The sequence below is a fragment of the Copadichromis virginalis genome, linkage group LG20, assembly GCF_057382275.1.
Source record: "Copadichromis virginalis isolate Kocher_CV1m ecotype Utaka linkage group LG20, C_Virginalis_male_GT1.1, whole genome shotgun sequence".
Taxonomy (NCBI): Eukaryota; Metazoa; Chordata; class Actinopteri; order Cichliformes; family Cichlidae; genus Copadichromis; species Copadichromis virginalis.
The window spans coordinates 30,799,954-30,826,893 of NC_140637.1; the positions used below are offsets into that span (position 1 = coordinate 30,799,954).

Sequence of the window (26,940 nt, forward strand, 5' to 3'; positions counted from 1 at the left end):
TTTGGTCAAGTGCACTGCAAACCAGTTTGTTGACGAGTTTTTGCCTGGACTTTGTTGGTTTTTTGCTAATGTGACAGCCTGGCTCATCCAAAATTTAACTAGGTAGACATGCATTCGCTAAACAGGCAGAGACTCTCCCTCACACACATCTGCAAATATTCAACTGCTGATTGGTGGCCAATTTTAACATATTGCAGAGGTGTGGTAGTGATAGTGATGGTCTGCTGGAGATGCAAATTTTTCTGATTTAAAATCTGAACAGTACCTTGCTTCCATATTGGCAGAACCCATCCAGAAAAATCACTTAGAACTGCTTTGATAGATCTGTTGGTAAAATGCTTTTATGGTCCTGGCTCTGTTTACAGAGTGAATTTGAGTTTTTTGGACCTTGGTTTTTCTTTTTCTATTTAAATCTGTGGTTCTTGCTTTGCTTAGTGTTTATATCCTGATCTTCAGCAGGTAACAAAAGAAGTAATGAGTAGTGACATTGCTTTGAAGTCTCTTTGTGTTTTTGGCATTGTGTTCAAACTTAAACGGTAAAAGAAGCTCATCATCCAACTAATCTTGTAAACAGAACTAAGATAACTAAGCTAGCCTGCTAACAAAGGTTTGTTTGGTTGGTTTTTTTGTTTCTTTGTTTTTGTTTTTGTTTTTTGCTCAAGTAATTTATATTTATACATATTTATCTAAAACCTTTAAATGTAAAATGGACCTATTCTTATTTTCTGCCCTGAATTTGTATCCTTGGACTTTGCTAGAGTAGCTTTGCATGGGCGTAACTTTGTGCTGAACAATGGGGGGCTCAAGATCTCTGTCTAAATAAATAAATAAAGTTCACAGATGATTAAACATGCAACTAGTTTGCTGGTAAAAACTGAAATGAGTAGAGAAAATCAACAGCCCATTTATGCAAGATAAATCATAATTTTATTGGGGGGGGGGGGGGGGGTTATATTGGCTGGGTCTGATTATTGGGGGGGGGGGGGGTCATAACCCCCTACCCTCCCTGGAAATTAAACCCCTGTAGCTTTGCATGATTCACAGTTCAAAATAATCCTTACCTTAGACTGGGCCTTGGTGCAGCTTGAACCAAGCCATTTAGGACGCTTCTATCTCCACTGCTCTCTGTTCAAATCCAGCCCATCTGTGGGCGGGGCTTCTGTGCTTGCAGGTATTGCTGTCCTGCGATGACCATATTAGAGCCAAGAGACCTCATTATTTGAACCTGGTGGTGGTCAGAGGGCCCGGTGGCGCCAGTGTCCGGCAGCCTCGCCTCTGTCAGTGCGCCCCAGGGTGGCTGTGGCTACAATGTAGCTTGCCATCACCAGTGTGTGAATGTGTGTGTGAATGGGTGGATGACTGGATATGTAAAGCGCTTTGGGGTCCTTAGGGACTAGTAAAGCGCTATATAAATACAGGCCATTTACCTTCTTTAAATATAGACATCCAATCTATGTGAGAGAAAATAAGAAAAAGCATAAGAGGTCCACTTCGAGGCCATTTAACAGTTTTGCACGATTCATGTCCGGAGCAATTAGTTAATTATAAAAATCCAACGCGACCATTTCACTATCAGTCCACTCACTGATTATTTGCCCTGTCATTTGAGAACTTGTAATAGTTACATTCATCTTAAGGGTAATGAGGCCGGGGCTGTATTATGTCAGAGACGGTCCTCACAATATTAGAATTACATGCGTGTGAGAGTGTATGGTTCGTCTAAGGAGTGGGAGTTTGTGCAGCATGGCAGCTGCCATGTTCACTTTCTGTTGTTTAGTCTCATGCTGCTCCGAGTGCACACACACACACACACACACACACACACACACACACACACACACGCAAAATAAGCTCTTCAGCAGTACATACAATCACAGCGAACGCAGAGAGAAATGTTCAAATACAATCACCTACTGTACAATCTGTACGTGCACTGTCTGGTAAAGGCATGCACACACACATGTGTATATATATTTAAGTACATCGTCTAGCTGACTGGCCCTCAAGAGCTCAATGTCTCGGCAACAGCGTGAAATAAGCACTAAAAACAAGAGATAAAGTGAGGTAGAGAAAGACATGCAAGGACAGAGAGAGAGAGAGACTTCCAGGGCAAGCTACAACTCTGAGTCCAGAGGGGGGGAAATGAAGGGAGGATGTGGGATCATTTTAATCTCATTATAACATTTATATTAAGAGGAGTAATTACCCAACCTTTCATTAGGATTTTTTTCTTCCTGAAACTCGCTGGAGGGCTGAGAGGACTAAAGAGCACAGCCACAGAGAGCCACTGAGAGGCTACAGCGATCTACTCAGACGAAACAACGCCTGTGTTTACACACTCAGGGAATTATAGATTTCTAAGCCTGGGTTTGTTTTACATTACGCAGCTTGGGCTCAGTGGTATTAATGCAAATGCTATACATTGTGCATGAAAACAAGTAATTCCACAGCAAAGAGGGGATTAGGGAGAGGAGACAAAGAAACTGGCAGCCTCATTACGATACATAATCGTGTTTTTCCTCATTAACTCATGCTGCATGTCCCTGTGTTACCAACAACACGTGACTTCTAAAGTCACACTGGACCATTGGATTGATCATTTGCACTGTTGTTACTCAAACTGACCATGAACACAGACTCCTGATCTGCTGTTCCATTAAAAATACACTTGATATTATAAGAGAGAGACATGGCACTCAAAAGAGTAGATAAACATTAATTCGGAACAACTGGTCAGAAACTTTTGTCTATTTGTTTTTTAAATAAGGTGTAATTCTACACATGCAATTCTTAAATCTTAATGGCAACTAAAATTAATTTAGATACAACTTATAAATGTCCAGAAACATTACGAGATGTCTGGGGGGGGGGGGGGATGCAAATAAATCCATCTAATATGGAGACCAGATTGATGATTATTCTGCAACTAATCAGGTAAAGTGGAGTCCCCACTGCCACTGCAACTGCATTAACTTATTATCAGCTCGTGAAGTATGAAACCAAAGGGTTTTGGATTGTTCAAGCATGTAAAATCTTTAAATTTCAACGTCACAATGTAATAACTGTATAGTAAAAATGTATATGGCTCATTTGCAGTGGACCCTTCTGTTTAATGGGGCCTCAGGTGAGGTCAGACTTTCTGCTAGCCATTTTCAGCGCTGCCTGCACGTTTGTTTGCTAGTATGGGAGATTTTTAAGCTCAGTATGAGAGGAAAGAGTAACTATAAAAAGAGGTATAAAGAAAACCCTCATACATCCTGTGAGTCATGCTCATACTTAAGTGTTTTTATATCCATGTTATATAACATCCTCATAAGAGTTCATCTTTATGTACTCACATCTCGTGTCTTGTGAAAGAAGTTTTCATGCACGAGGAAAACCTGGTCTCATTAAATTTCCATAACGCATAACAGTTTTAAAATTCCATCTTTAGTGACATACCTGAGGTCCTCGGGTGTTTCAGGCACTACGGGCATGCAGGTGAGTCACGCTTGCCCCAGATTTGCTGGGACAAGTAGATTGTCACACACTGCTTAGACCAAGACCTCGATCCTCAGGGGTTGACTGTATCAGCAGAAGAAATCACTCGGTGTAAAATGAAAGGATTACTTGTGGTATTGCTTATATTTTGCAGTCTTTCTGTTCATTGTTTCACTTGGTGAGCTCACAGAATAATTTTCAGACTCCATATGTCGAATGAAAAACTATTGTTTTTGCAAACAATCAAAATGACCTAACAAGTCAGAAATTCTAACTTTACTGCTGAATACTTCCTGCAAACAAACTGACCCCATGGATGGAGCGTCATTTAAACACTCTGAAAATGCTTAATCTTATATAAATGTGAGCAGTGAGGTTTTAATGTATGTCTGACAAGCTGACTAAAACCAGACATTCAGAGACTGATTGCTCACTAACAATAGAGAACAATGTTCAACGTTCAAACTGAATATTTAAATTATATTTGGTTATTAAACATAATACTGTTTTATAAACCACATCAACACTAAATGTTGATGTTGTCTTATTTCTATTTTCCATCTGTCACACCTGAGCAGCTTTCTAACTCATCTCTCATTGCATTGCAGTGCTTGGAGACTACAACTTATATTTGTCTTTTTAAACGGTGTCTTGCCGCTCGTCGTTTACCATACAGTGTGGGAAATACACAAATACATTTTTGATGCTGAATTTGAAAGTTTGCTCACTTACAAAGAAATAAACAGTCTCTAATTGTTATGGTAGTTTTATTTTAATGAAGAGATAAAGAAAATAAACCCAAAATCCAGAAAAAAAACCCACATTTGATAATAGTGTGTAAGTTATAAGTCACTGAGTTAAAAAAATTTGGTCCCCAAGCAAAACATGAGGAAACCCTTGTTAGCAAGCACAGTGCTGAGATGTTTCTTGTAGCTGGTCACCAGCTTTGCACACATCTCAGGAGGGATTTTAGCCCTCTCCTCTTTACGTAAACTTTCTAACTTTCTTGGCTGCAACTTGGCAACTCAACATTTCAGCACCCTCCACAGATTTTCTATAGGATTGATGTCTGGAGACTGGCAAGGCCACTCCATAACCTTAATGTGCTTCTTCTTTAGCCACCCCGTTGTTACCTTGGTGGTTTTGGGTCACTGTCATGCTGAAAGCCTTGTCCGTGACTCATCTTTAGTGGCTACTGGCTGAAGCAAAGAGGTTCTCTCAATAGCTTTTATGTTGCATGCCTCTGTCCATTGGCTACTCAGTGTGGTGAAGCCATCATGTAATCTTGTCACAAGCCGTGTGGTGTGTGGAAATTAGGACCCAAGATGCAGGCACGGCTGAGATGCGACTGAGCTTTATTTAAGGTTGGTGAAACAAACAGCAACGGAGATGGCAAGGACCAGAACTAAGCAAAAACCTAAACTGGAAAAACTAACAGCACAGAACTGAAACTCGAATACAAAGGAAGACACGAAGGAAACACAGGGTGATGCAGGGAGGTAACACAGACGGACCGACAACCAGCACAGGTAATCACACACTATACATACAGAGGGGAAACGAGGAATGCAAAACAGGAGGGAGGCACAGCTGATTCCAACTGACATGATGAGACGAGGGACACGGACCTTCGAAGTAAAACTTGAAACACAGAACACAGAGGAGCCGCATAACAAAACCTAGAACTAGAACTCGAGAAATACTAAAAGACTAAGGAACTAGACGCCGTGAGAAAGAAACCAAAAACTCAAAAACACTGGGTCACCAACCCAGGACCGTGACAAACTTTAGCTGAAAAAAGGCCAAATAGCATAATGTTTCCACCTCCATGCTTCACAGTGGAGATGGTCTTCTCTTTCTTCAAACATGGCGGGTCAAGTTGATGTCATAGAGCTCGATTTGGGTTTCATATGACCACAGCACTTTCCCCCAAACTTTCTCTGAATCATTCAGCCCTCAGATTATTAACAAACTCTTTCCTCACTCCATGAGGCAAGATCTTACATGGAACACCACACCAGGGGCAACTGATGGTTATTTTATATTTCTTCCATTTCCAAATAATCGCACCAACAGTTGTCACCTTCTTCCCAACCTTCATGCTGATGATCTTTCAGCCTTGTGCAGGTCCACAGTTTGTGATGTCCTTTGACAGCCCTTTGGTCTTGGCCGTGGTATTGGAAAGGGTGAAATGGAAGAAACTTATTATGTGGACAGGTGTGTAAATGGGATCCACTGTATGTGAGAAGTCACACGACACAGCATTATGGGTGAATCTGCACAGAGGATTTACAGGAAAGTCTTCTTTCTTCTTGGGATGAGGAGAGATCAGGGTTGAGAGAGGCAGGAGGGATGTAGAAGAGAAACTAAGCAGGGGAATAGTTACTTGTACCTGTTAAAGAAAAACTCGCATTATTCATAATGTTTTAAACTGAAACAAAAGAAGATCAGATATAGTGTTTTTCTCCAGTAACACCTTGCATTACATTCATGCTCTCACACATTCAAACTTAGAAACCTCCCATAACAATGCTTGATATCACACCTGACTTGCCAAAATATCTGTAGGTATGCATAGATGTAGGTGTCAATACAAGATGATATCAGATAAAACTGGAAGGAACACGTTGCTTTTTAATTAATAGCAAGACTTATTTAATCGATTTAAGCAACGATTAGAATTATTTAACAATGCAAGGACTAAAACCTTTGAACCTTTTTATTGTACGCCTAAATCTTTAACCCACCCATGAAAGCCACTCCAATAAATCATAGTCTGATCAGAATGATAGCCCACAAACCAGTGAGTGGCAGCACAGTGGATGTGTCTACTTCTTTTATACTCTCTGCGACCAAGACCAATATTCTGTGTGATACCTTCATTCAGCTGAAGTGAAATGAGAGATTTGGGCATATATTCCCCAAACTTTTTGTCATAGCATCAATAAATCAAGGCTTGACTTGTCTGTCCAAACAGTCTAAGCTCTGAGTAAATCCATCATTCACTGTCTAAAGGCTGATTGATGTTTCCACCGGGGAACAATGTGATTGAGAGCCACCACTGGCTCACAGCACTGATCCCATATTAAGCTCTGCGGACTAGTTGTACTGCACCATAAATAATGTAAGTCTTGCTCCTTTATCTGCAGCACTTTGTTACCCCTTAAAATGAAATGAGATGTATGAAAAGATAGAGAATGATGAGACGGGCCAAAACACAACACTGATATAAACACGAGAGGCTTCTTAGTTGAAGCCAACATGAGGGTCCTTTGTGGACCTGCCAAGCACAAAATAGTCATCAAAATCAGGGAAAACAGGCTAAATCTGTACTGATTATTTCCTCTTTAAGGCATTGTGGATACGGTTGGTACTAGTTTGGCTGACTGGCTCGTGGCAGCATCGCCCACAGTGAGATAGAGAGCCGACGACAGCAGCAAAAAAGCATTAGAGGTTCGCATCATTAGGGTGGGCTCAACATCAATTGACTGGTGGTATATCTTAGTTTTTGCCAATGTATTTTACAATGCTAGTGTCATTGTCATTGTTTTGACAGACCAACCGTGGTTTATGTGCTAGCCTTTTTGTGTTTGGCTCTTTTTACACTTACTGATTGCTCATTATTTATAATTTTATTTCATGGTGAGGTTTAAACACTAAAACTACTTGATTACAACCAGGAAAAAGTTGTATTGGTTATTCTGATTCAGTAAAAGGACTAGATGTTAGAATCCCTGATAATCCATTGCTTTAAATGGAGGGAATCTTGAGGATGGCTGTTATGAAGAAAGGCAACCCAGAAACTTTACCAGCTGCACACTTCGTTGTGTGCCTCAACTTTCAGTCTTTTACCCAAGCTAATCTGGCATTTTTTCTTCCTTGATTAGGTTTTGGGAATAGAGATAGAACACACCGCAAAGGTGATCCTGCTTATTGCACAAGACAAATGCTATAACCCAGACCTTCCCAAAGTGTGGGGCCCGGCCCCTAAGGGGGGGGGGGGAACAAAACGCTTGGACACTGCTATCACGGGTGGCCACACAAACGCAAAGCAGGAGATGAAGCATAGCTGAATATGTTTCCAAACCAACTTCATGCTAAGCTAAAGACTAGAAAATATGGTGAAGCAAATCTTCCCTTTGGTTCCACCTGCACAAGTGCCGAGGTAGGTCTCCCTGCAGAACTGGTTTTCCCTTCGTTGGGAGCAGCGCTGGGCTGTTCAAATCACGGACAAACAGTTGTTTATGTTTTTAAACCCATTTCGCACAGAGAGGCATTTTTTGAAAAATGTATTGATAGCAATGTTGAATATTATTACACATGAAAAAAAAACAACTACACGTAAAATAATCACACTGTGACGCCTCTGCCTTTGTAAATGGAGGGACAGTAACTGCGTGTGTGTATGTAAGCATGTAAAACCTGCAGACAGTCAGATTAACAGTATTTTGCCTCTATCTGCCATTCTGCAATTCATCTCATGTAAAAAAATAACGTGCGCACAGCGTGACGTGAAAAAAGGCACATACCTTTGATGTTGCGTGATGAACTCTGTATTCCTCGTCCACACTGCTTAGTTTTTCCTCACTGATCAGTTTACTTTAGTTTTACTCACTTTTTGTTTTCACTTTTACTGGTTAGTTGAGGCACATTTGGGTGTGTTTTCATATATTCTTCATTAAATTTGCCATAGAAGGACACTGCGTGCTTATCCATGCAATGCCAAAGCGTCTGACATAGCAATGGTATTTATTGCCCCAGGAATGAGAACAGTCTGTGTCCTATTGTAAGAAATAGTAGCGAGCGATGTAGTTATTGTAATATTATAATGAATAAATTCCACCACAGTGGATCAACTCCAGCATCGTCTTCTGTCACACCAAGAATTACATTACGATTACATATCTGGCATATCCTCCTTCATGACTTTCACAAATCTGTGGTTTTTCCCTTTTCGTCCTGCCTGACAGCTCCACTATATCCACCAGCCCTCCTCTGTGCATGCCCAAACCATCTCAGCCTTGCGTCCCTGACTTTGTCTCCAAACTGCTTGACCTGAGCCTCGGATGGACTCGTTTCTAATCCTGTCCATCCTGGACATTCCCAATGAAAACCTTAACATCTCCAGCTCTGCCTCCGGTCTTTTTGTTAGCGACACTGTGTGCAAACCACACATCATAGCAGGCCTCACTACCATCGTCTAAACCTTCTCCTTCACTCATGTTGCTATCATTCTGTCACAAACCCCACAAACACCCCTGACACTCTACTCCCCCCCCCCCCCCACTCCACCCCGCCTGCACTCTCTTCTTCATGTCTCTTGTGCAGTTGCAGTTGCTTGGGATGACTGATGCCAGGTATTTTAACTGATCTACTTTCAGTCTCTGCTCCTTGCAGCTTCACCTTTCAACCTGCTTCCCTCTCATTCACACACATGTATTCTGTCTAACTTCCTTTCCTTTTTACTCCAGAGCATACCTCCACCTGCTCCCTATTCTCATTACAGATCAAAGCCTCAGAGAATTTTGCATGACTTCATCTGTCAATCCGTCCATCACCACTGCAAACAATAAGGGGCTCAGAGCCAATGCTTGATCCCCCACTTTGAGCCCATCTGTCACTCCTACCACACTCTTCACCACTCTCTCTCTCTCTGTCCTCATACATGTCCTGCACCACCCTGACGTACTTCTCTGGTACTCCTGACGTCCCCATGCAGTATAACAGTTCCTCTCATGGCATGCTATCATATGCTTTCTCTAGAAAGACACAGTGCAACTCCCCCGGACCTCCTCTACACTTCTCCATCAGAACTCTCAAAGAAAACATCACATCTGTAGTGCTCACAGATCATTATCTCTCTTCTCAACCTAGCTTCAAAAACTCTGTCCCATTTCTTTATGTTATGCCTCATCAGCTTTATACCTCAAATGTTAAAGTCAATAAAGGGCCAACAACACTGGACACTGTAGGCAAGAATAGCAAACCAGGAGGTCTTTTTCATTTCAAGTAAATGTGCAATTAAATGGTGGTGGGCGCAAAACACCAGAGGACTGGAGAATCAAGGACAAAAAAAAGTAATCAAGGGCGCCAAAAAGAAAATCTCAAAAGTACAAAGAGGACACAGTGAGGGTTTCAGGTAAGTAAAAGGACAAACCAACAATTAACAAAGGGCACACACTGCAAATGCATTTGGACTGTTGCACAAAAGGTGCAACGAGTGAGGGTGGGGTAGACCATCGGGATGGAGGGAAACAGACAAAGGCACGATGTAAAACCAGCCAAATCACCAAGAGAAAGAAATTACATTAATAAAACAGCAAATGACTAAAACAGAGACATGAACACAAACATGGAGAAACTGGGAAATGGTAGGCGCAAAAAGAAAACTGTACAGAGAACAAGCTCAGAGTTCTACCAAAAAAAAACTTAGCTAGTCACTGGTTAACTCTTTCATGTCTGTTTAGTGTTAGTGACGGTGAACAGAAGCCAGCAATCTGAACCTCCAAAGTAATTCATCCTAATTCGGCCTGATTAAAATCCTAATACTCAGATTGGATACTGAGCACTGTTTCAGTTCAGGAGCACAAGCGACTGGATTAAGAATGATCTTCCTTTAAGTAGATCATCTCCACACCATGTGGAAGACCGCTGCAGGGTAAACACAGGTATCACGTGCAGGCCACTTGTGCTGAACTGCCAAGTGGATTTCATCAAGCCTTTTCTAAGAAATGCATTTATTCTAAACCTTTGATCTTTCTCAGTAGCTGAATCTTCTTCCTTTAGTCTTCCATTTATATTTTAAGGCTTAACTGACATCTAGATTGCACTGCAGAGTAAAATTTGATCACCTCATCGTCATTTCAACCTGGATACGAACACAATAACCATGTTGAAGTCTGTAACTGCTGTGATTAGTTTTCAATGGATTGCACGGTTCTTTATTCCGTATAATTCCCTTCCAAACCTTTAGCAGTTATTGTTCATTTTGTGGAAACTCCTCACACATGGGCTAAAACTTTGGCTACTAACAGATTGTGATTCAAAAATAAGCGTCTGTGATGAATAACAATGACTTTCCTCACCAAACTTCAGTAGCCTCTATCTCCCAAAGCCTTAGCTGCTTCAATTATTTAGCTTCAGCAATGAGGATGAATTACTTTTCCGATCTCGCTCTCCAGAAATGGCAACAGTCTCATTAGGATTTTAATGGGCCCCCTACAAGAAGGATGGGAGAAGAGAGGCAAATGATCGAGAACTGGATGGGTGAAAGGCAATTTTTACTGCCACACATTCGTCGCTATTTTGGGTGGAAGATATTTTTAGGTCTTTAGAGGATTTCTCATCGGTAGTTTTTTTTTTTTAAATTCACAGCGTTTTAAGTATTTAAGAAAAAAATTAAATGCAATTTTTTTTTCAAATTCTACCAGATTTATTTTTCAGGTGTCAGGTTCCAAGTGAACATCCATGAGTGTTGGTTTTAGTGTTACAGGTCTGCTGCTGCTGATCCCACAGTAAAAAAGAGAGAGAGAATAACACAGCGTTATTAACTGGAAGAACTCTGGAGATACTGTATGATGATAATATGACGTCAGTTCAAATGTTATTTCTTGATTTTTATTTATTAGTTATGTAAAATATATTCTCTGGCTACAATGAAGCCGTCTTGGAATTATTCAGCTGATTCTACATGATTAATTATCAGGGCCATCAGTTGTTAATTTGTGTGTTCCATGTTGTAAAAAGTCACAAAGCCAGGATACAAAGCAGCTACACCCACCTTTACTCCCAGCTTCTTTCTGTTTTTATCTTTGCTCTCACTGCTCTACCTTTCCTTGTATCCTTCTCTCTGCATTGGTCAGTGCTCTTGTGATCCACACAGAAATGTGGTCACAATTGTGAGTTAAGTGTCGTGATATATGGAGATTATTTTGCATGTTTTATTTTGCTGGTTTATTGGTGTAATTTAAAGCCACAATGTCATGTAAGTTCCCTGTTGCCAGGAGAGTGTATAACACTTTGGACAGTAGGGGGCAGCAGCGTGCTTTGGGAACTGAGTCGGGTGCATAGCTGCCGTAAGTTTTCCATTCTGGCAAGACTGACCAGGCGAACGGCAGCGTGTCTCCTGTGCTCACTTTCTCTCCTGTTTTACAGGATCGTAATCTGGCTACGCGCCCATCATAGTGGGGCCTGTAACAGATTTCTGGGGGCTCGTCCGGGATCGGCGGCGTCTGAGGAGCACGTCCGGCTGATCCAGTGATCATTGGACCCAAAGTGACAGTGTTGCTAAAGAGGGTGGGACCGGTAACGCCACCAGGCTGCAACAAAAGTCATGTCAGGCGACGAGAGGAGAAGACTCAGCTGGTCCATCGAAAAGAAACTCTACCAGCTAACGGCTGATGAAGCACACGACATTGCAACTCACCTTGACCCGGTGGCTGAACTGGACTCAGAAAGGCTAAACAAGGACGATGAGGAAGGTTGTATTGAGTACATCACTGCTTATATGAACAGCTCCACACTCCTACAGCTAGAGGATGAGGGCTTGGTCATGTTGTTATGTTTACAAGACACTATTGACTTGGTTATTACTAACCGGGATAAGGGTAGACCACCCCCCAAAAATCTGGCTAGTGGTGAAGGGACGCCTGTGATGCCACCAGCCAGTGATAACATTAATGGCAAACATATATCTCCCATGGGTGGCTACGCTCCCGAAGTGGCAACCCCCAACTTTGACATACACCAACTGCTCACAGATTCAGGGGAGGGGCAGAACAAATCTCACAGACACAGCATCAACGCACCTGACCCAGAGGGACCACAGTGTAGGACGGGTAGCTGCGGTCACATCAGCGGGCCTCGTGCCACTAACTCACCACCAACTGACATCAGACATCCACTGATTCCCCAGCAACACCACATGGCTGCAGGAGCACTGCCTGCCCCAGCCCACGAGAGTGTGATTGCCCTTCGCGACCTGCCCCTGTTACAGAGGAAGGAATTCAAAATACATGGTGGGCAAATAACTGATACTGCATCGGACATTAGTTTTAACAGTATCTGCAAACAGATTGATGACGGTCGCAGGGAACAACACACAGATGACGACATAATTAGAGGAGTCCTACGCGTAATCAAGGGTGGAAACTTTAAAGACATGCTTGTGAACGAGGAAGACCTGACAGTTACAGAACTGAAAAGTTTCCTACAGTCCCATTTGAGAGAGAAAACCAGCACCGAGCTCTTTCAGGAACTGATGTGTGCTAAACAACACGAGAACGAATCTCCACAGCAATTCCTGTATCGCATGATCGGACTGAAACAGAGAATAACGTTCACATCCAAGCAGGCAAGTTCAGTCATAAAGTATGATGCCTCCACACTCCAGGGCGTGTTCCTGAACGCAGTTTATCAAGGCATGGGAGAAAGGCACGAGGACCTCAGGCGGGACCTGAAGCCGCTCCTGGCTAACCCCACTGTTTCTGATGAAGCTCTCTTAAGACAGGTTATCCAGACCACGATGGAGGACAACGAGAGAAAACGCCGACTGGGGCGTAGCGCCAGCCGGAAGTTCACACAAGCCCACAGCACAGTTGCAGAGCCAGAGGGAATGACCGCCGTTGTGGGCGAGACTAGAGTCAAAGGTAAAGACAATGTAATTCAGAGACTGAGTGCTCAGGTCGAGGCTCTAACGGAGGCCATGGAGACACTGAGAAAGCTCACTGCTCCAGCCCTGGTGCCCGGGGCTGCCCATCAAATTGTCCAACAGAGTGCCTCTGACAAGACCAAATCGGACAGAAAGACACAAAGATCATATGGGTGTCCACAGTGTGTAGCCCAAGGCAGGCCAAGCTGTAACCACTGCTTTTCATGTGGAGAAGTAGGCCATCGTGCTATTGGCTGCTTGAAAAGGAATATGCAGTCGGGAAACGAGTGCCGGTCAGGGCTGAGGGGCAACCCCTGACCAATCCAAGGGACAAATCCCAGCCCCATGATGCCACAGTACTAGAGTTAGGAAAGAGGGACCAGTCTATGAGCTTACAGATGGGTAACCACCTACCCCCACCTGAGAAAGTTGCCCCACTGATTGGCCGAAAATCCCTATTGAAATGCAGCATGAACGGCTATGCAGTGACTGCCATGTTAGACACAGGGGCAAATGTGAGCATCATAGACCACGCCTGGAAGAACAAGTACCTACCTGAAAAAGAGATCCGCCCACTGAGTGAACTAATGGATGAGGAACTCAGTGTAACTGCTGTCACGGGGGAGGCAGTGCCATATGATGGGTGGATGGAAGTGGTGGTAAACCTGCAAGGCAACAACGATCCAGATCTATCCATTAGAGTACCTTTTCTAGTTAGTCGACTAGATTTAGAAAGACCATTGGTTGGTTTTAATGTCATCCAAGAACTCATCAAGAGTAACGAGAGCAGACCCAAAATCATGTCCATCCTCGTCAACCTGCTGACTGGTGCCCTAGAGATCAACAGTGCAAAGGCAGAGGCTATTGTAAGCTTCATACAGACCAAACCAAAAGTAGAACAGAATGCGACTGTAAAGGTGGGCAGGAAAGGTGCCACTATTAATCCTGGTCAAGTAGCGTATATTAGGTGTGGAGTATCTTTAGACATTAGTGACTCTAGCCCACTCGTGCTGTTTGAACCTAACCTAGATGACACACCACTGTTGCCACTGAGTATAGGTGAAGGGCTATTGGCAATCCAGCAGGATGAGAGACCCTTCGTGAAGGTACCAGTTTCCAACCACTCTACCGAGACGGTGGTCCTGCCCAGCTCCACGGTCCTAGGCACCATTGAAGCTATTGATGGAGTAATAGGAACAGGCAGCCCAAGCGGCGAGCACAGTCAAGCCCGGGGCAACACTGACCCGCCACCAAGCTCCATGAGTGACCTGCCCCCTACTACACTGTGGCACCCGCCAGTGGATGTTAGTCACCTAAGTGATGAGCAACAGAGAAAGGTGAAACAAATGCTATACGAGGAGTCAGGAGCTTTTGCTTGTGATGACGAAGACATAGGGTGTATTCCAAGCCTGCAAATGTCCATAAATTTAAAGGACAACATCCCAGTACAGCGAACCTATGCTGCAGTGCCCAAACCCCTCTACAAAGAGGTTAAAGAATACATCCAAGATCTGCTTGCCAAAGGGTGGATAGTTAAGTCAAAGTCACCGTACGCAGCACCTGTCGTGTGTGTCAGAAAAAAAGATGGAACATTGAGATTATGTATCGATTACAGGCTTTTAAATCAAAAGACTGTACCAGACCGCCACCCACTGCCTCGCATCCAGGACCTCATAGACACACTAGGAGGCCACAGCTGGTTCACCATCCTGGATCAAGGCAAAGCCTATCACCAGGGCTACATGGCAGAGGGATCCAGACACATGACAGCATTCATCACTCCTTGGGGTCTCTATGAATGGGTGAGGATCCCATTTGGGCTCTCCAATGCCCCAGCCGCTTTTCAACGCAGCATGGAGGAGATGTTAGATTCCCTGCGTGATAGCTGCTGCATCCCTTATCTCGACGACATCCTCTGCTACGCAAAATCTTTTGACGAGCATGTCGAGGGAGTACATCAGGTCCTGAGGTCTCTAAAAGCCCATGGTGTCAAGCTTCGGCCCACAAAATGTGAGCTGTTCCGGCTGGTCTCAGCTGATGGTGTCAGGATTGACCCAAAAGACACTGATGCGATCAGGCTGCTGCAAGAGAAAACACCCAATACAGTGGGTGAGGTGAGGAAGCTGCTTGGGTTCCTGAGCTATTACAGAATGTACATCCAAAACTTCTCTAGCATCGCTAAGCCAATCTACGAGCTGCTGAATGTGAAAACCGCCCCAGCAGTAACAAGTGGAAAGCTCACGAAGGGAAAGGGGGCCCAGCTGCCATCAAAGACACCTATCGTGTGGACAGATGAGCACCAGAGGATACTAGAGCAGCTGATAGACACTCTGTCGCACCCACCCGTGTTGGCGTATCCAGACTTTGAACTCCCGTTTGTACTCCACACAGATGCCTCTAAGGAGGGACTAGGCGCTGTGTTGTATCAGCGCCAGGGTGGAAGAATGAGGGTCATCGCTTATGGCTCGAGAACTCTGTCCCCTGCTGAGAAAAATTATAACCTGCACTCAGGGAAACTGGAGTTCCTCGCCCTTAAGTGGGCGGTATGTGAGAAATTCAGGGATTACCTGTTTTATGCACCCCATTTCACAGTCTATACGGACAATAATCCCCTCACCTATGTGCTGAGCACTGCAAAGCTTAATGCGGTGGGCCACCGCTGGGTGGGTGAGCTGGCAGATTTCCGGTTCGATGTCAAGTACAGGCCGGGGAAGGTGAACATAGATGCGGACACATTCTCCCGGTTCCCACTTGACATCGACACCTATCTCACAAAGTGTACGGAAGAGCTCACGGGAGACGCTGTCCATGCTGCCTGGGAGGGTTGTGAGTCAGCAAAGACAGAGGACGTTGCATATGTTGCTGCCCTGAGCTTAACATGCCCGGAGCCACCGGTGAACGGATCACCATTTACAGTCTGTCACAGTGATCTGGTGACATCACAAAGGGGGGATCCTGTTATCAGCGAACTGATCAAACTGAAAGAAACAAAAACAGTAATAACGAATGACGACAGAAGGAGAGCCAGTGGCCCTGTGAGGAAGTTGATGCACGAGTGGGGAAAGCTCAATATCGAAAACCAACTACTGTATCGCACGGCAGGACAGCGGAGACAGCTTGTGCTTCCAACACAATACCACCCCCTAGTGCTGAAACATCTTCCTGATGACCTGGGTCATATTGGGGCAGAGAGGGTCATTCACTTGGCAAGGGACCGTTTTTACTGGCCTTTTATGAAGAGGGACATTGAAGCGTATGTGACCAGGAAATGCCCCTGCATTAAGAAAAAGAAGCCGGTCAAACAGATCAGAGCCCCGATGGGATCAATCTCCACTTCTGCGCCGCTTGAACTGGTGTCTGTGGACTATATGCACCTAGAAGCCAGTAGGGGGGGCTACGAGTACATCTTAGTAGTCATCGACCACTTCACCAGGTTTGCTCAGGCCTACCCCACGAAAAACAAGTCGGGAAGGACGGCGGCGGAGAAGATATTCAATGACTTCATCCCCAGGTTTGGATTTCCAAGGCGGCTACACCATGACCAGGGCAGAGAATTTGAAAATGACCTGTTCATGGCCCTACGACGCCTGGCTGGGGTTGCTCACTCGAGGACGACACCATATCATCCACAGGGCAACCCAGCCGAGCGATTTAACAGGACGTTTTCACCCCACTACCTCATGTTTGGTCGGCACCCCCACCTCCCAGTAGACCTAATTTTTGGCCTGTTAACCAGAGATCAATCTGAAACACCTCAGAGTTATGCCAAAAAGTGGGCATCACGGATGAAGGAGGCTTACCGTATTGCAGCTGAGAATAGCCAGCACTCCAGTGCAAGGGGTAAGAAGTATTATGATCGTCACATACAGAACACAGTCACTCTCCAGTCTGGTGACAGGGTCCTAGTCCGTAATATGAGTGAGAGGGGAGGACCTGGAAAATTGAGACCCTACTGGGAGCAAACTGTGTATGTCGTCAAGGAACAAGTGGGTGACAGTCCCATTTACAAAGTATGCTCTGAGGCAGGTGGTGCTAAAACCCGCATACTTCACAGAAACCTTCTACACCTTGTAAATAATCTACCTGTGGACTTACCTGACCTGCAGAGGGGGCCATTGCCATCCAGAGGGGCTTGAAGGAAAAGGAGTGCCCTGCTGTGGGACATGATGGGATGGAGACGCCCGAAAGCAGCAACTCTGAAAACTCAGACAGTGAAGCACCCAGAGTGCAGTACTGGCTCAGAGTATCACCACAGGCTCAACGCCAAACAAAGAATCTGAGACCAATGCATCAGTCCCAGAGAAATATTGAAGGAGCCCAGAATGTCCCTGGAAAACAAATATACATGCCACGGTCAGGAGGTCATATGGCAGAGCAACCCAGAGGCACTTCTCCTGAAAGAGAAGTTGAACAAGAACAAGGTGAAAACCAAATTGCAGACTGCTCTGTTGCTGATCCAGAACACCTTGATGCGGAGGAGTGTCCAGAGACAATGACTGAGGGTGATGAGGCTCGACCGCTGACTCCTCAGGAAGCCACAGTGAGGAGATCCGCCAGGGGCAGGAAACCCCCTCGGGTTCTCACATACGAGTCCCTGGGCCAGCCATCTTACCGAGCACACGGGTCACTTAACCCCGCTGGACTTTGTACAGTACAGGCCCTGCCAGTCTGGGGAATGCCACCCCTCACTGTGCCACACTACATCCCATACCAACCATTCCCCTGCACTGTTGTACCATACACAAACCCATATTGATACACACACTGACGAAATACCTTCGCTCTGAAATATGAAGATCAAGAACTGTTTCTAGGTGAGCGAGTTAAAGTGTTAAGAAGTGTGAACTTTTTGTGTATTTTCTTGAAATGTCTGGAGCCATCTTTTTTTTGTTTGGGAGCATGTGATCCACACAGAAATGTGGTCACAATTGTGAGTTAAGTGTCGTGATATATGGAGATTATTTTGCATGTTTTATTTTGCTGGTTTATTGGTGTAATTTAAAGCCACAATGTCATGTAAGTTCCCTGTTGCCAGGAGAGTGTATAACACTTTGGACAGTAGGGGGCAGCAGCGTGCTTTGGGAACTGAGTCGGGTGCATAGCTGCCGTAAGTTTTCCATTCTGGCAAGACTGACCAGGCGAACGGCAGCGTGTCTCCTGTGCTCACTTTCTCTCCTGTTTTACAGGATCGTAATCTGGCTACGCGCCCATCATAGTGGGGCCTGTAACACTCTCTTCCTTCCTAGAAGACTGGCTTTACATTTGCACCCTGGCTAGCACACCTACTGGCTTATTTCTTTTTAAGTTTTGAATACTTACCTGCTCACTCTCAAGCAATGATCACTCTAAAATCTCTGACTTCTCTTTTACTGTTTTTGTCCACAACCACAGGCTAATTAACATATATTGCACCAGCCCAACTATAAATGACAGCAACAACGTCAGCCGCTTACGTCGTAGGCTCTACAGAGATTCCCTGATTAACTCTAAATCAGACCTTAGCAAGGCTGTCTGCTTGGTGGTGGTCCTGAGGGTCATTGATCCACTACTGATCATGTGAGTGAGTTACATGGGGAGGAGCTGCTTGCCACCAAGTGGGGCGGGCAACTGTTTGGTGTCCAGAGTGGGGTCTCAACGCACACTGACAACTTTAAACTACAGCTGTGGCAATGTGTAAAAACAGAAGAAAAAAGAGGAAGAGGGGGAAAAGGTGGACAGTCATGAGTAGATAGTAATAACTGTGGGGGATTACATTGTTTCTTTTGTTTACTTTGATTTTTAACATTATGCCTTAATAATAGTCTATTGTGGACACGGACACCTGGAGACCCAGTGGTTGAGTAGTCATTCCTTTAGTAGTCAACACCTTTTCAGCTCTAAGTTTGCTGTGGTATGTGTAGTAATTTGGACCAGAGCAGACCTTGGCAGATTCATGGATGCAGAAAGTATAACTGAGGATTGGGTCAACTTAATTGGCTGTGCTGGTCATCATGACACTTGATCAAATGTGCATGGCCGAGAGTCACACTCATGAATGTGAGGCCCCAAAGGACTCCAGAATCACTACTGGTCACATGGACCAAGGTGTGAAAGAAAGCATGGGTTGTTATCATCACAGGAGCCAAGATGTGAATCCTTTGTGAGACCACCTGTCATCATTTGAGCTATTGAGTTCACATGGGTCAAGCGGGAGCTGAATTGCCTGGGAAAGGATATCAAGCCTGCAGTGTAAGTGACTGAAAGCCGATGTCATCTGTCCTCTCAGTCAAAAAAGTGAGCATCCTCAAAAGAGTGTCCTTTTTCCTTTAAGAGCAGATGCATCTACACTCACCTTGACGTATCACACGCTTAGCTAACCAACTCATTCACTTCACCCCCATCTTACAATGTTCTACTAATTCCAATGTATTTCTGCATGATTGGCGCTCTTGAAAACACTGGAATTCCTGAGGAGGAAAATTAAAGTTACGGTAGCTTGTTTTAGGTATCACATTGTCTTTTGTTTTTTGGGGGTTTTTGTGAAAACAGCCTGATTTTGAGGGTTCTAGATCTTAACAAGATTATTCGATAGTATTAAATCAAAAAAAGAAATTGTTTAGAAAAAAAACTGTGGTGCATTTTAAACAAGGCTTTGGCCTGAGCATCACTGGCTATGAAAAGGATTTCCTAACACTGTCATTTTCTGAATTTGTGGGGTCAGAAGTGCTGCTCAGCCAGCGTCGGTTTAAAAACTCCTGACGACGTCTTTCCTCCTGCCAGCGCTCTGCCTGATAGTTTAATATCACTTACAGTTGTTTATTTACGACCCAGATCCCCATCTGTGTTCTTAGCTTAATTACTTCAGGGTTATGTGTAATCACTGATGGAGGGTCTGGAGACAGAGGGGGGAGATGAAGTGAGAGAAAATTAAGGTGAAGGGGGAAAAAAACTGGGAATAAATGTGAGAGGTGCATCTGGGTGGGTGAGAAGGAAATTAAGGAGAGACATAAATGTACATGAGGGTGAAAGAAACTCTGATTCAGCTATAAGAAGAACAAAAATGAAGTGCAGAGGAAAATGAAGAGGTATTAAAAGGATTTTTTTAAGTGCAGCACAATCACATGGTCAGTGGATTATGATCATCATAATCACAGTATCATAACTGACACAATGATTTAAAAATAGTGGTGGATTTGAGACGGTACAGCTGGTAGACAAGCATGATACTAACACTGGGTGTTTGATTAGGTTCTTTGAGATACTGTGCAAGCTGTTTGTCTCCTTCAGATGGCCTAGAAAGGATTCATCATCATACATTTAAAATAACATTTTTATAACAAAAATCTCCAACTCGAAATGAACTGGAATGTAATGTTAACTTTGTAGCAGTGCACGCATTTTCCCATTTATTTTTATTCCCATTTATAGGGAGTGAAATTCTAGTATTTACTGTATTTTTCGGACCATAAGGTGCACTGGGTTATAAGGTGCATTAAGCGAAACAGAACAGTAAGATAAGTCAAACTTGACTCAACTCATTCTTCTTGCTTCCTCTACTTCCGTACCACTGATTCATTAATGTTGAATTCTCTCGCAGCTGCTCTATTCCCATGTTGTTGCAGTATAACTAACCTCGTATTGTGGATGGATCATCTCAGTTGTTCTGAAGTTTGGTCCGTTTATAGCATCCACCCATATGATTGCATTTGTTCCTAACCATCAGGAACCCTCACGTTTACTTTTATCAAGTGGGAAAAAGTTAGCTTACATCCTCCAGCTTCACTGTGTTTATGTTATGCTAACATAGCTGTGTTGCTAGCAATCACGTAGCACATCATTATATACCAGCTAGCTCAACTTCAGTAACCCTACAAACGTCACTGCTGTTTAGTTTTCTGTCTTCATTCATGTTGCAAAGCACAGCTGTACGTTTTAATTTTTCAAAAATCTCTGTAATATTTAGGTGGAAACTAGCGAGCTAACTTCCTGCTAACTTCTAACTCCGTTAAATTTCATAAATTCTGTTTTCATGGATGCCTGGATGTTAAACTTAATTGTTACACCCGGTAAAGCAGCAACGCTGATCATTTTATTAAAGATGAAAGAATTTAGACAGTTTTGGACCCAGGTTACTCTGCAAGGCTCCTGACTATGGTAGCTGTAATGTTCCAACAATCCATCAAGCAGTGCGGCTTCGTAGCTTAGCAAAGTGGTACTAAAACATTTTTTGACAGATTTTTGAGCGCCATGTAGCACATAAAATCAGTTTGAGGTCAGTAAGCACAACCAGAATTCATACATAAGGTGTATCGGATTACAAGGCGCACTGTTGATTTTTGAGAAAATTAAAGGATTTTAAGTGCGCCTTATAGTCCGAAAAATAGCATCAATTAGCAGTGCCTGTATCTATGCAAAGCACTCATGCAATCTAGCTTGGCTAGCATTAGCAGATAACTTAGCACTCCACCCTCCTATCCCGATTCAGTCACTTCTGGATCTAAAAACCAAGCTATCAGGGGGCAGAACACTAATGTAAAACCTTCTCTGGAAATCAACTTATGGTGGCTCCATCCATCTTGTAAACAAAGCAAAATTAAGGCAACCTTCCACTGTGCTGCTGCAAGTTTTCAAGCATTTATAAAGTCTGTAGCTACAACAGACTGTGGCCGTTCAGAGCGAGAGGACAGAGTGTTATGGTTTCCCTGTTCAGGCGTTGTTTTCAGCTTTGACCTAAACTGGGCTCATTGGTGTCTAACAGAAATACAGATGACTGTGTACCTGTGGTGCAGAAGCCACTTGGACCTCCAGACTCCAGCAATAAGCAGGTGCCGCTTCATCCCGCCAAAGCAATAAGCTAAACGCATCTCCCCTCGGAGCCTCATGCCTTAAAACAAATAAACCAAAAGCAAAGCATAATGAAATGGGCGATTCAGGGATAGCATAAGCTAGCGTCCACAATCAATACAGAGGACAGATGGTTTTTCTCCTGACTTAAGTATTTGAAGTCAGGGACTCTAAACTTTGAAAGAGCCTTTAAGAGGAAAAATGACTGGGAAGAAGTGCACCTGCTTTTATAACTGCTTTTATTTGCATTTAAAGTAGTACTGTCACTTCTTGGTGATATTTTTCATTTTGTTTGCAGTTTTGCCACAGTGAGGGGGGGGTGAGGTGGTTCCAGTCATTGCTTCTTCTGCACTGAACCCTCTGGGGAATATTTCTCATATACTGTGGCTACGTTTCGTGTCTTTTTTTCTTGTGGCTTTTCAGATGATGTAATTTTTGGTTAAGTAATTTGAAGGTTGTTTTCTGCAGCACTGTCATAGAATTTAACCCTTTGAGGTCTAAATCATCATCTGTGAGGATCCTGATCTATCAGAATATGTAATTTTTGTTCTTTTTAAAAATGTTCTCACAAGTCTGGCATACATAAAAATCTGTTAACTTTTTTTTTAACGAAAAAGTACTTCTTGTTTGTCTCCAACTCAAAAGTTTAGAGTTCCAGGCTACAGCTGGACACCAATGACAACTAAGACCTCAGTGTAGTAGTAGCTTTTTTAAAAGTCTAACAAATCATTCAGTGTAATTTATAACACAAAAATGTGAAACATGAGTTGGTATAAGATACAAATATCTTACTGTAGCTTTAAATTTGTCTCAAAACTATGAATGAATTAATTTTCTCTATTGTCATTATACAAACAAATTGTGAAGAACGGTTCACTCAAGAGCTCAGTTAATTCCAGTGTGGTGCCAACTGGAATTCACTGAATTACTAAATACTCCACAGTCAGTTGTTAGCAGTATAATAACAGTGGAAGCAGTTAGAAACGACAGTAACTCAGACAGAATGAAACATGGGGATAAGAAATGAGAAACTTTCACAAAACTCTCACAACAGAGTATTTTTGCATTGTGTTAAAACTAAAGTTATTCAGTAAATAGCCCGAATACTTAATTCGCAGCTGGATGTCAGTGATCTGCCAAATTAAATCTAGCCTTAAAACAGCTTGGTAGCTTATGTTTTTAGGCTAAATATTTTTCTTTTATTACACTACAAAATGAAACCTGCTCTGTAGATTATAGTGCAGAAACATCAGCATTACACACACACTAAAATGTGCAAATAAAACACAATGAGGCAGAGAGATTAAACCTTCAGGTGGCCCGACAGTCATCCAACATCAGGTCTTTTTATCCAACTGTCTGAATGAGAGCAAACACACAAAAAGGCACACAGCTGAACTGCACGAGCACGATACTTACTATTATGTTCAGCTGCATAAAGTCAGTCATACAGACGATGAAAGTGCAATGATGCTGAAAGAGGCATCTCTTATTCCCAACGGCAGGTTTCTCTGTATAAGATTTTTTTTAAATACCATTAGCAACAAGTTGGACTGTGCTTAGATAGACAGTCTCTGCTGAATACACACCTACAGGGAGCTGGATCCCCCCACCCCCTCCAAAAAACCGCACACGTTTTCATTACCATTATGTGATTTGCCTTCATCGCCATTATGTTCAGAGCATTCTCATTCCCAATACGTAACATACCCACGATTTTTCATGGCCTCAGGATGCAAAAGGTACCCTTCAGTGTCCTTATGAGACACTCTAGGTTTTCAATTGAATGCAACAGAATTCACATGCGTCGCTATGTTACGCGTTGGGATGAGAACGTGTTATGTTATAAATAATCAGACACCAACAACACCAGTCCTATAAAAAGAAACATAAAACATGACTCTAGAAATGACAGAAATCATGTGTATTTTGTTAGCAAATTCCAAGACTATGCTGACTGTAACTAGCTTATACTTTAATACAGCTAGCTACTCTAACAAGCTGACAGCCAGTGACATGACTCAAACTCCCAGGTGTGCAAAATCGACTCATGATGCAGAGATGGACATGGCTTTACTTCTAGCTAAGCTAACTTAGCTAACTCCCACAAACTAAGCTAACTACTGTCAAAGTAAACAAATTAAATAATAGATCTGTCCCAATTCCTAGGCCACATCCTTCAAAGGACCCGGCCTTCGCGTTCTACGTGGGCGGGTCTGAAGACAGAGAAGAGGCTGTGGAATGGGACGGCCTAGGCTTCAGATTTGTGTCCCCAGCTGTCTCTGTGGAGTTGAATAAACTCAGCTGTCTGCTCCTTGCTATCTAATATATAACAGGACATTGGAGTATATTCTCGACTAGGGATGGGTATCGTTTAGGTTTTATCCGATACCGGTGCCAAATCAGTACTTTTGAAACGGTGCCGGTGCTCAAACGGTGCTCAAACCGGTGCTTAAAGAATGGAGAACACAAAATTGGTCCAAAAACCTCTCATGTTCAGCTGTTTTTTGTAAAAAGATAACAATGTTAGCCTTTTCTGCAGCTGTGGGGCATATATGGTATCACTCTTGGCTGGAAGCAGTGCTTAAACAATGGAAAAAACACAAACTTTGTCCAAAAACCTCTCATGTTTAGCTGTTTCCCACTTTTTCTTTGGTCATTTTAGCCTTTTTGGCCAGGGTGAAGGAAGTATCTGCCATCAAACAAGAAGACAGCCGCATGTAGCTATGATGATGTTTGCTAGTTCACTTTACATGCATTAATGTATGTTGGGAAGCATTTAAGTAACAAAGTGTTGCAGGTTACCTTTGTGGTGGCCATCTTGTTTTCCCAGTAAAGAGGAAGCCTGCCTCAATTGCAGCTCTTTTATAGGCCGGTCTTGTATTAAGAAGGTGTGTCTTTAGAGTATTTAAAGGGAGCAGGAAATGGATTGGGGGCCATTTTGAAAAGTTGCTGTCTGCATGTGCATGATGTTGGCAAGAGACAATAAAACAATTACTTTAATTGGGATGGAGTGAAGTCTGATGTTTCCCTCACCACCCCTCACTGTGTAACAATGTAATAACGAGCCTACTCAACGTAAATTACACACAAACAACATTAAGCTACTCACGCAGAGAAGAACGGCTGCTGCTGCATCATCATCCTCATCATTTCTGCTACACTGGCAGGGCTAGGGGCCAGGACTCTCCTCTTCGGGTTTTTGGGTATGTTGCTAACTCCGGGTCTGATAACAGGCACCACACCCGCAGTAGATGCGCTCGGTGTGAGGTCTCGCAGCAAGCTATTAAATACGGCGCATTTCTCGGCTTTTAAAAAAAACGCTATGCGTCGCCAGGTGTTTCATCAGATTTGAGGTGTTACCTCCTTTGACAGTATCACAGTATCAGCTTAAAGCACTTGTTGCTGCTGAGTTTGCATCTTTTGCTGTGAAGTACAGCCAGACTTTGACCGCTTTGCCTTGGGCATTTTTAATCTGTAGCTCTGCTCTAAAAGAACGTACGTACCTGGACCCGCCTACTATCCTCGGAAACGTAAAATGATTGGCTAGAAGTGTATCACAGCTCAGGAAAAAAAAGCACCGAAATAAAGCACCGAAATGTGCGCTGCTTTTCGGTCTGGTTACTACCGTTTATGTCAGAACGGACACCCACCCACCCATCCCTATTCTCGACCATCTCACACTTCTGTTTATTCAGTTTTCTGTTTGATGTTTATTCAGCTGTGTAAAAACTATAACTTTAATCTCAGCCAAACTGATTTACTCAGGAACAAACACTGATGAAGCCAAACAATAACATTTTTATATATCATATTTAATTTAAGTAGCGAAAGACCGCGGGGGGTCTGAAAACGATGTGCTGGGAGTTCACTGTTCTCGCCGGCTCTAGTGAGCCTTGAACTCCCGGCTAGCTAACGAGCTGGTGGGTAACAGACGTCTCCGCATACGTCGCAGCACTTTTGCAAATATGTGATGTCTTGATAAACCGAGCAGATATTTGAAGTTTACACATCTACATTCTCGCCTGAAAATATTCTCGCCTGGCTGTGACGTAATCAGCCTTCAAATGCAGCCTCCGAAGGATGCAGCCTAGGAATTGGGACACAGCCAATTTGTTGCTAGTGGAAGTTAGCTAAGATAATTTAGCTAACTTAGCTAACTTTTGCTAGTTGAGCTAACTAATGTCAAAGTAAACAAATGAAATAAATTTGCTGGTGGAAGTTGCCTCATTGAAGTATATTCCCCCACATTTACTGCTAGACTAGCAGCATTTAGTTATTTATAATTACATTTATTTGTTATTATCATCTCCACTCACCACTGTCATTCTTTTTCTTTCCTCTATTTTGTTTTTTCATTTTTGACTTCTCTTTGGATTTATGTTTTATCATCGTCGATTTTGATGTTCACTTAATAAAAGGCTTATTTTATCTTGTTCCGCCTGCTTGGTGTCCTGCATTTGAGTCCAGACATAAGATTTGCTCCCTGCATATCATAACAATTAGATATCTGTATGCCAGTAGAAGTGTGCTGTGGATGAGCAGGATACCATTGTACCAGGCCCCACTCCTCTCCTAAACTTACCTATGAAAAAAACTGATGTGCAAAACACCAATTCTGAAGCCAACCACAGTTTCCTGGCTGACAAACATGCAATTTATGTCAACATCACTGCTCCAGTAACCACCTAATGTGAACTTTGTAGATCTCTAAAAGTAGAACGTTACATCCAGGCAGCCACTCTGTCAGGGCGCTGATGCCACAGCGGGAAGATGCAGAAAGCATCTGACAAAGCAGTTGCACTTGATGCCTTGGGAAAGTTGTGTTGTTTTGAATAGTAGGCTATCCACTCTAGATGACACTGTCAGCGGTGAAGACTATTAGTTCAATTGTCTTTCCCAGTTTCCATGGCGGACCCCTGAGCTGAAATGAAAAGGAAGACTTTTCTTGTCCGTGTGTGTGTGTTTGCATGTGTACAAATGCTGCA

The 26,940-nt window shown here is 43.3% G+C and overlaps 1 long non-coding RNA gene across 1 annotated transcript; it reads right to left on the minus strand.

Moving 5' to 3' along the window:
- Nucleotides 1-4,818: 4,818 nt before the first annotated feature.
- On the minus strand, nt 4,819-21,994 carry LOC146685144 (uncharacterized). The gene is made up of 2 exons (XR_014917250.1): nt 21,887-21,994; nt 4,819-5,872 (listed from the first exon to the last, which is right to left on the minus strand). It is a non-coding gene; the product is annotated as an uncharacterized LOC146685144 (long non-coding RNA).
- Between the last annotated feature and the right edge of the window lie 4,946 nt (nt 21,995-26,940).